Source organism: Sapajus apella, unplaced genomic scaffold (genome assembly GCF_009761245.1).
Source record: "Sapajus apella isolate SASKATOON/1434 unplaced genomic scaffold, GSC_monkey_1.0 scaffold17, whole genome shotgun sequence".
In the NCBI taxonomy this organism is placed as follows: Eukaryota; Metazoa; Chordata; class Mammalia; order Primates; family Cebidae; genus Sapajus; species Sapajus apella.
This window is the reverse complement of record NW_022436957.1, coordinates 13,508,550-13,519,670: the sequence shown is the minus strand read 5'-3', so window position 1 is coordinate 13,519,670 and position 11,121 is coordinate 13,508,550. Positions and strand designations below refer to the sequence as shown.

General features: G+C 46.5%; 1 pseudogene; it reads left to right on the top strand.

The window, feature by feature from the left end:
• The first annotated feature begins 5,720 nt into the window (after positions 1 to 5,720).
• Positions 5,721 to 7,132, top strand: LOC116556583 (annotated as a pseudogene).
• Positions 7,133 to 11,121: the final 3,989 nt, after the last annotated feature.

Genomic DNA, 11,121 nt, shown 5'->3' with positions numbered 1-11,121 from the left:
CAGACTCTGATTCCCACACAGGCAGAGGTGGCAGAGGAGGGGGCCCAGCCCTGAGTGCCTTGGGCAGGTCTCTCCCTCTCCAATCCCTTTCTGAAACACTCTGAGGCTCTTGGATGGAGGAGGGACCCTGAAAGGAAAACACAGAGGGCATCCGTGGACAGGGCCAAGTCAGCAGGAGCCGGCCCTGAGGACAGGTGGCCCCACACAGGTTCTCCACAGGCCCCCAGCAGGAACTGGCAGATTGTCTGATTGCACTGGAATTTCTGACTTGGTGTGGGTTTGGTGACCCGCACACGTGGTGGTACGGTAGTCCATGTGTTGCCTTCAGCCCAGGGGTACCTCGTCCCGGACTTCCATCTCTCTGGCTTCCAGCACTGGACACCCTGTGACCCTGGCGTGCCCCGAGGATGCCTTGAGAAGCCTCCACACCTCCCCCCAGCCAGGCTCCATGACTCCTCCCACTGCGGAATGTCGCCAACCGTGGTTGGACTCGGGCCCCGTGGCCCAAGGGCCATCTCTGATGGTCTCATTTTCACTGCTCTCTCCAGCCCCCCCACTGCACCCGAGATCAAGCTCCCCAGCCCTCTCGCTGAGCCTGTGGTCCTCACCTGTGAGTCCCACCCGACCAGTCCTCCCGCCTCTCATTCTGCGTCTGGGCACGGTGTCCTCTCAACAGCCCGTTCCACCCTGCGCTTTTCCCGCCTGTTTTAGGTGTAGACAGCAGCTCCCGGTGCCCGAAGCCGAGCCCAGTCTACAGGCCAGCAGCCCCCGGCTCCCTCCTGTGATGGGAACACGAGAGCCGGGCCAGCCCTCCCTCCTTCCAGCACCTTCCACCTCCCTGGTCCCACAAGCGCAGTCAGCCTTAGCCCACTGCCGGTTTTCTGCAGTCGGAATCCACTGGCTCCTTCCAGCTTTCCTCTGCAATAGGGTTCCATGGATTTCCGAGGATTTCCCTGTGCGTGGCCACTCCTGCTGAGCTGTGTCTTGACCCCTGGAATTCACTTCTTCATTGAGCACGACCTCACCGAGCACCTCCAGGGCACCCTGCACAATCAGGAGGCAGGAACAGAGCCGGCAGCCACACATACCAGGCCTTGACCTTGATCTTCTGGATCAGCAAGGGGAGGGAAAACAGACATGAACAAAATTCCTCCCAAAGGCGTGGAGCACTGTGAAGAAAGTAAAAGGGGATGACAAGGAAGGAGGACATGCCAAGAGGGATGGTCACAGAAGACTTCTCTGAGCGGTGACATTGGAACTGAGACACTAATGACCCAAAGAAGAAGATACCCCAAACCCTGGGAACAGAGAAACCCAGGAAGAGGCACTGCCAGGGCAGGGTCTGAATTCAGGAGGAAGCTGGACATGTAGAAGCTCTGAGAAATGGCCAGGGCAGATTCACAAGAGTGGCTGAGAGGAGAAGGATGGGTCCAATATTTGGTAAGTGTCAGAATCAAGTAAGGCAACGAGATAAGGGAAGGAAAGACATCATGGGTAGATTTGGACCCTTGTAAAACAGAAAGACACAGACAGGAGCAGAAGAGGTGTGAGGATGGAGCACAGAAAGATGAGACAGGCTAGGACAGATCCTGTGTGGGTACCAATGGCAGGAAGACAAGAAGAGATGGGCAGAGCCATATTACATGTGGGTATGAATGACAGAAAGACAGTAAGCTATGGGCAGAGGCAGATCATGCGTGGGTATGAATGTCAGGAAGACAATAGGGCGGGAAGAAGCAGATCATGTGTGGGTATGAAGATCAGGAAGACAGTAAGAGACAGAAACAGATTATGTGTGGTATGAATGTCAGGAAGACAGAAAGAGATGGAAAGAGGCAGATCAAGTGTGGGCATGAATGTCAGGTGGGCAGTAAGAGATGGGAGAGGGCAGCTCATGTGTGGCTCTGAATGCCAAGAATACAGTAAGAAATGGACAGAGTCAAAACATGCCTGCCTATGAATGTCAGGAAATCAGTAAGAGATGGACAGAGGCAGACCATGTGGGGGTATGAATGTCAGGCAGACAGCAAGGAATGAACAGAAGCATATCATGTGTAAGGATGAATGTCAGGAAGACAGTAAAAGATGGGCAAAGGAAAATCATCTGTGGGGTATATGCCAATATGACAGGAACAGATGAGCAGAGGATGATCTTGTGTAAGTATGAATGGCAGAAAGACAGCAAAAGACAGATAGAGGCACACCATGTGTGGGTATAAATGTCAGGAAGACAGTATAAGATGGACAGATGCAGATCATGTGTGAGCATGAATATCAGGAAGGCAGTAAGAGAAGAACAGCCTCAAAGCATGTGTTGCTATGAATGTCAGAAAGGCAGTAATAGATGGGTAGAGGCAGAGCATGCAGAGTATGTGTGGGGGTGAATGTAAAGAAGGCAGTAAGATGGGCAAAGCAGATAATGTGTTGTTATGAGTATCAGGAAGAGAGTACGATATGGGCAGATGCAGATTTCGGGTGGCTATGAGTGAAAATAAGACAGTAAGCAAAGGGCAGAGGCAGATCATGTGTGTGCGTGCATGTCAAAAAGACAGTAAGTGATGGGAAGAGCATATCATATGAGAGTGTATATGTCAGGAAGACAGTAAGAGATGGGCAGAGGCAGATCATGTGTGGTGTCAATGTTAGGAAGGAAGGAAGTAAAGAGCAGAGCAGATCATATGTGAGTCTATATGTCAGGAAGATAGTAAGAGACAGGAAAATGCAGATTATGTGTGGTCTGAATGTCAGGAAGACAGTAAGAGATGGGCAGAGCAGATCATGGGTGGGTTTGAAAATCAGGAAAACAGAGACACGGAGAGTGGCAAATCATCTTTCGGTGTAAATGTCAGGAAGACACTGAAGATGAAGGGGCAGATAATTTGTAATATTAATGCCAGGAAGTCAGTAAGAGATGGTAGAGGCAGATCTTGTGTGGTATGAGGACGACAGTAAAAGGTGGGCTGAGTGAGATCATGTGTGGTTTGGAAGGAAGAAAGGAAGTGATGGAAGAGCAGATCATGTGTGGGTATATATTTCAGGAAGACAGTAACAGATGGGCAGTGGCAGATCATGTGTGGTATGAAAGTCACAAAAACAGTAAAAGACAGAGGCAGATCATGTGTGAGTATGAAAGTTGAGAAGACAGTGAAAGATGGATAGAGGCAGATGATATGTGGTTATGAATGTCAGGAAGACCACAAAGGATTGGCAAGGGCAGATCATGTGTATGTATGAATGTCAAAAAGATGTAAGACATGGGCAGAGACAGATTATGTGAGGTATGAATGCCAGGAAGGCAGTAAGAGATGGGCAGAGCAGATCATTTGTGGACGTGAATGTCAGGAAGACAGGGAGAGTTGGGCAGAGACAGATTATGTGAGGTATGAATGTCAGAAACACAGTAAGAGATGGGCAGAGCAGATCATTTGTAGGTATGAATGTCAGGAAGATAGGGAGAGATGGGCAGAGACAGATTATGTGAGGTATGAATGTCAGGAAGACAATAAGAGGCAGATCAGGTCATATGTGACTATGAACATCAGGAAGACAGGAAGAGATGGGTAGAGGCAGATCATGTGTGGGGTGAATGTCCGGAAGACAGTAAGAGATGTTTGAAAAAAGATCATGTCTGGTACAAACGTCAGGGCAATAATAAAAGATGGGCAGAGGCAGATCATGCTTGGGTATGAATGTGAGAACAGTAAGAGATACAAAGAGGCACGCGATGTGTGGGTATCAAAGTCAGGAAGCAAGTAATTGATGGGTGGAGGAGATCATGTGTGAGTATTTATGTCAGGAAGACAATAAGATATGGCAGAGGTAGATTCTGTGTGGGTATGAATATCAGGAAGACAGTAAGAGACGGGCAGAGGAAAATCATGTGTGGGTATAAATGTCATAAAAACAATAAGAGATGGACCAAGGCAGATTATGTGTGAGGGCGAATGTCCGGAAGACAGTAAGACATGGGCAGAGACAGATCATGTGTGAGTATGAATGTCACAAGACCAGTTAGAGATGGGCAGAGGTAGGTCATGTCTGGCATCAATATCAGGATGACAGTAACAGAGGGACAGATGCAAATCAATGTGGTATCAATGTCAGGGAGCAAGTAAGTGATGGGCAAAGTAGATCATGTGTGGTTATGAATGTCAATTATACAGTAAAGCATTAGCAGAGGTAGATCATGTGTGGGTGTGAATGTCAAAAAGACAGTGAGAGATGGGCAGAGGTAGATCAGGTGTGGTATGAATGTCAGGACAACAGTAAAAGATAAGCCTAGCACATCATGTGTGGTGTGAATGTCAGGAATATAGTAAGAAGAGGAGAGAGAAAGATCACTTCTGGTATGAAGGTCAGGATGACAGTAAGAGTAGGGCGAAGCATATCACATGTAGTTGTGAATGTCAGGAAAATAGTCAGAGAAGGGCAGAGGCAGGTGACATGTAGGAATAAATGTCGGAAGGGCAGTAAGTGATGGGTAGAGGCAGATAATGTCCGGCTATGAACGTCAGCACAGTAAGAGATAAGCAGAGGTAGATCAAGTGTGCCACAAGTCTCAGGAAGACAGTAAAAGATAAGCCTATAACGTTATGTGTGGTATGAATGTCAGGGCAAGAGGAAGAGATGAACAGAGGCAGATAAAGTATGAGTATGAATGTCAGAAAGACAGAGATGATCAGAGGCAGATAATGTGTGTTATGAATGTCAGGAAGACATAACAGATGGGCAAAAGCAGATCACATGTGTGTATGAAAGACACAAACAAGAATATAATGGGCATAGCCCCTTCGTGTGTAGGTAGGAATCTTAGGAAGTCTGTAGGAAATAAGCAGGGACAGACAATAAGGGGGTGCGCATTTCAGGAAGACAGAACTGCAGTCACCTCCTTCTCAGGACTGCTGGGCCCAGTCCCAGCAGTAGGGAATAACCAGATCTTTTGTGGGAATGGGTCACAGGAACACAGAAAGTGAAGACAAGTGAAAAATCTATCAAAGAATGGAACAGAGAAAGTACGAAAGAGACGGAAATAGCCAGGTAATGGATGGGTACGGATGACAGGAAAACTGAAAAACATGGGTATGGACAGATTATGCGTGTGTATGATACAGTACAATTGAAACTTATGAACATAGCCAGACCTTGTGTGGAAATGAGTCTCAGGAAGACAAAAAATGCACAGAATCATGAATCATATAATGTGTGGGTATGAATGTCAGAAAGACGACAAGAGATGGGCAGAGGAAGATCACATATGGGTATGACTGACAGGAAGTCAGTAAAACATAGGCAAGGCAAATCGTGTGAGTATGAATGTTTAGGTATATAGTAAGAGATGGGAAAATGCAGATTATTTCTAAATGTGAATGTCAGAAAGACAGATATAAACAGGCAGATCATCTGTGGGTATGAATTTCAGAAAGACAGTAAAAGATGAGCAGAGGCAGATCATGTGTGGGTATGAATGCTAGAAAGACAGTAAAGAGAGAGGCAAATCATGTGCAGCGAGGAATGTCAGTCAGACAGTAAAAGATGAGGAAAGGTAGATGATATGTGAGGATATATATCAGGAAGACATGAAGAGACAGGCAGAAGCTGATTATGTGTAAGTATGAATGCACAAACACAGTAAGAGATGGGCAGAGGCAGATCATGTGTGTGTATGAATACCAGGAAGAAAGTGATGGGCAGAGACAGGTATGTTGGGCATCAATGTCAGGATGCCAGCAAGAGATGGGCAGGAGCAGATCATGTGTGGGTATGAGTGTCATGAAGACAGTAAGAGAAGGGCAGAGGCAGATCATGTGTAGGTGTGAGTGTCAGGAAGGCAGGAAGAGAGGTGTAAAACATCATGTGTGCATATGAATGTCAGAAAGAAGGTAAGTGATGGACAGAGGCAGATCATGTTTGGACGTGAATTTCAGTGAGACAGTAGGAGATGGACGGAATCATATCATGTGTGGGTATAAATATGAGGAAGTCAGTAAGTGATGGAAAGAGGCAGGTCATGTGTGGGTAAGTATGTCAGGAAGATGGTAAAAGTGTCCCATCATGTGTGGTTATGGACCTCAGGAAGAATAAATGTGGTGAGCAAAGCCAGATCATGTGTGGATAGGGGTCTCATGAAGACAGGAAATGATGGGCACAGCCAGAACATGTATGGGTATGGAACACAGGAAAGTAGTAACTGATAGGAAATAACAGATCACGTGTGCGGGTGTGAGGCTCAGGAAGACAGGTCAAGGTGACAAGATTCAGATCATGAGTGGGTGTGAGGCTCAGGAAGGCAGCTGTAAATGGGCAGAACCAGGTCATGTGTGGGTATGGGGCTCAGAAAGACAGAAGGAAATGGGCAGAGTCAGATCATGTGTGGGTATGGAGCACAGGAATCCGCTAACTGATGATAGGAAATGGCAGAACATGTGTGGATATAGAACACAGGCAGACAGAGATGGGCAAATCCAGATCATATGTGGTATGAATGTGAGGAGGGCAGTAAGAGATGGGTAGAGCAGACCATGTGTGGGTATAGATCACTGAAAGTGACCAACTGCAGGACAGCTACAGAACATACGGGGATTGGAACACAGAAATAAAGAAAAAGATGAGCATATTCAGGACATGTGTCAGTAGGGATCTCAAGAAGACAGAAGGAGATGGGCAGAGGCAGATCATGTGTGGGCATGGAACACAGGAAGATAGTAAGAAATAGGGTGGCAGCACCGGGTCATTATAGTGGAGTTGCAGCAGCTGTGAGTGCAGGAGGTGGACTCCATGGTGAAGAATCTGGAGAGAGAGACCATCTGGAAGCTGCAGGGCCTCATGTTCCGGTGCACCACCAGCTGTTGTGCACATGCAGCAGGTGCACTGGTGCATTGAATGCTGCCATGGGCCTCTGGCTCAAGCCCAGACCTTGGGGACCAGCTAGCTGGAGAAGTTCCAGGACCACCTGACTGGGTACACCATGCATTGCAATGACAAACCCAAAAACTCAACAGATGCAGGGGGTAAGGAGCTGCAGGTGAAGCAGCCACTGGACAATTGTGTGACCAAGGGTGTGGATGGCCACACGCACCTCATCCAGACCATGAGCAAGGCAAGGAAGGTGTCTCTCTTATCGACTGGGAAATAAAAGTCTTTGTCAGTGGCCATTGGGGCTATCAGGGCAAAAACATATTTTTTAAAAGGAATGGGAAGTTAATGAATGAAGAAATTAAGAATGATACCAAGTGTAAGGCATATGCCACTTGCCTCTGGAAACTGGTTCAGTCCTAAAAAGTGAAACAGAAAAGAAAAATGGTGCTAAAATTTGGGTCAGAGATATTACAGGAGAATGTTTTTAAGCCAATATTTTCTGTGGCCAGGGCTTGTCCTGGCAGTGGGGATCTCCCTTGTCACAAGCCAGAGCCCTCCTAAGGACCAAATTTTTCTTTCTCCACAGGGCCCACCAGGCTGGCAGGACAGATTCGATGGAGTTTGAGAAGAACTGTTTTTGTTCATTGCCTCCTGTTTCCCAGAAGCATCACCACACTGTTTTCCAGAAGCTGGGCAACAAAATCCATGAGGTCACTAACTTGGAAGAGGAAAAGAGTTTTCTGGGTCTTTATTTCCTTGTTTTTGTGTTATTTATACAAAGGCATAAAGTTGATTTTATGATGTGGAATTGGGAGGGAGAGTAGTTTGGAAAAGAAGTTTGAAAGGTTCCTTGTGGATACCCTCTTCTGGCCATCAAGGTGTGGGTGTGGGTGTGGGTGTGCACATCTTAAAATTCTTACACACTGCATCTTTCAGCCTTTTCAGAGGACATCTTTCATGTTTTCAGAGGACCACACAAAAACATGAGCAGTGATGTGACACTAATTATGGGAAACAGAGCTTCCCTCTTATTGGCCTATGGGCCCTGAGGCTATCTGTCGAAGAACGACAGGACAACCTTGCCCTCACATTTTCCCCTGGAGGAGAAGGAGGTTTTGGTTGTGATCTATACTAGTATTTTGGAATAAGTAAGAAAGGAGGAGCTGCTGGCTATTTGGCTGATTATAAGACAGTTGTGAAGCAGTGGATTTGGAAAAACCTGGTTTTCATAGAACAGAATGCAGTGAAAGCCTAAATCCAGCATTGTTTACATAGCCTCTGAATGAACAGAGCCCAATCTAGACAAACTCCTGACCACAGGAAGTTCAAGTGAGAAAAAGTAAGCAACTTGGGCTAAGATGAGCTGTGACTCCCCTAAAGCAAAGGAGGGGCAGTCCCCCATTACCAAAGACCATTTTTGCCTGGGGCCTTTGCAACACACAGCCTTCCTACCCCAGCATGGGACCTGATTGTTTTGATAGCAAACTCACTGCACTTTTTTTTATCAGGTTATTACTTGAAATGACAATATAGCCTGTCTGTTCCCTGTTTCCAGGCAGTGATATATTTTCCTAGTGGTTTCATTTTTAAAATAAATAAGGCTTAATTTCTCACCTCCCCCACAAAAAAGAAATAGGCAGATAAAATAGTATGGATCACAGGAAGAAAACAACTGGTTTTCTTTGTGATGTGAACATCACAAAGACAGAGATAGGCAGAGCCAGATGTGTGGGTATAGAGGACAGGAAAACAGTAACTGATAGGAAATGACAGATCATGTGTGGCTATCCCACACAGAAAGACAGTAAGAGACTTGCAGAGGCAGATCATGTGTGAGTATAGACCACAGGAAGATGGTAAGAGATGAACAGAGCCAGATCATGTGTAGCTATGAATCTCAGGAATATGGTAGAAGATGAGCAGAGTGAGATCACGTGTGGCGTGAATCACAGGAAAACAAAAGGGGATGGGCAGAGTCATATCATGTGCCAGTATGGATCTCGGGATGACAGCAATAGTTGGAATGGACAGAGCACATGTGGGTATGGATCTCAGCAAAAAAAGAGATGAGCAGAGTCAGATCATGTTTTCACAGGAATATCACATGGGCAGTGCCAGATCATGTGTGGATGGATCAGAGGGACAGTAAGTGAAGGCAATGACAGATCATGTGTCACAGGAGAGCAGCACGTGACAAACAATGACAGACCATGCATGTGTATGGAACACAGAAAGAAAGAGTTGGGAAGAACCAGATCATTTCTGGGTACATATCCAGGAACACAGAAAAAGATGGGCAGAGACACATCGTGGGTTTGTCTGAATCACAGGAATATAAAAAAGGTTGGGCAGAGCCAGATCATGTGTGCATGTGAATCTCAGGGAGACAGCAAGAGGTGGTCAGAGCCACATCATTTGTAGGTGTGAATCTCAGAAAGGTAAAGAGGTGGCCAGAGCCAGATTGTATGTGGGTGTGAGCCTCAGGAATACAGTAAGACATGGGCAGCACAAAACCATGTGTGGGTGTGGGTCTCAGGAAGACAGAAGGGAAGGATGGAGCAAGATTATGTGTGAGTACAGTTCTCAGGAGCACAAAAAGAGATGGGCACATCCAGATCATGTGTGGGTTTGGAGCACAGGAAGATAGTAATGGAGAGGAAATTACTGATCATGTGTAGATATGGAACACAAAAAGAAAGAAAGGGATGGGCAGAGCCAGATCATGTCTTGCTATGAATCTCAGGAAGACAGTAAGAGATGGGCAGAGCCAGATCCTGTTTGGATACAGGGGACAGGAAGGCAGAAAGTGAAGGGCAATGACAACCTGTGTGGGTATAGAACACGGGAAAAAAGGAAGATCTGCATGTCCAGATCATGTGCAGGTGTGGATCACAGGAAGCCAGAAACAGAGCTGAGCAGGGCTATGTGTTGAAGAGGATCACATTTAGAAGTGAAACAGTAGGACAGACCTTACATGGGTACAGAAAACAAGAAGCAAGAGAGAAAGTAGCAGAGATCAGATCATGTGTGGGAAAGATGGAACTAGAAGACTGTCTACTACTAGAAGAGGGTCAGGTGTGTCTTGACAGAAGCTCGCTCCTGCTCGGGGTCTTTTGGCGTTTGACACACACCTCCCTTGACCCCTGTCCATCATCCTTCGGGTCTTGGTGGAAACGACGCCTTCTCCACAAGCTCTGCACAATCTTCTCGGCCAGGTACAGGCTGCCTGGTGGATCTCTCACGGCTGCATTTTGCACACTCATGAGTTACATAGGTGTTTGTATGTTGCATGCTATCTTCCCAGATAGACTGCGAGCATCCTGAGGCCAGGGATGGTGCCTGTGCTGCGCATTCTCACATGCCCAGGTGCCTGCTGGTCTGCAGTGCCTTATGGGACATTTTCCTACCCCACTTCCTGGTTCTTTGACACAGGGTTTGGAAAACTCCACTTGGCAGTGTGTGCTCCCATCAGGGCTCTTCTGTTTCAGCTTCCACCTGCAGTGCTGTGCCTGTGGGGTCCACATGCATGACCCTATGTCCCAGCTCCAGGAGTCACAACCACCTCCTCGGCTAGATGTTTTGGAATTGACATAGCCTGAAGGAACAATGCAAGGGGTGCAGCATGGCCACGTCCCAAATGACCATAGTACATGGTATCTGAAGGCGCTGTGCATTGTAAAACCCATCTAGATGTCAGAGACATTCATACCTGGGAAAAAAGAACATCTCAGAATTGATGATGTATATATTTTCTCAATCCAGCTTCAAGGGCCTGAGAGTTGTAGAAATATTTCAGACAGGCAAAAGCTTTCCTTAGTTTTCAGGGGTACCCTGTCTTCTGGCCATTTTCATTTTCCGAAAGGTACTTAGTGAGAAAGCAAGAGTGAGCAACTCAATGGCTGCTAGCAAGATATCATGTTAAACCAGTGGCTGGTTGGGGATTTTACAGTTTTTAATTCTCTTCAGAGTCACATCATCCTCCAATAACTCTTTCTTTCTTCCTATAGTTTCAGTGCTTGACTGGCTGTATGTAAAACACAAACATGAAACCAACCAGAAAATAATCTGAAGGCCAAACAGCACCTTATGTCAGTCATTCACTGACGTTTGCGGAATGGCTCAGTATGTGCTACTTAAAAACTCCGCCTCAATCTGATTCCCAGGATTACGATTCCATCAACAAGTAATTGATCCCTGATGGCATGAATCAAAGCTGGTGAAACTCACTGCCCTCAAGAAGAGTTCATTCTAGTGGGAAAAGACATC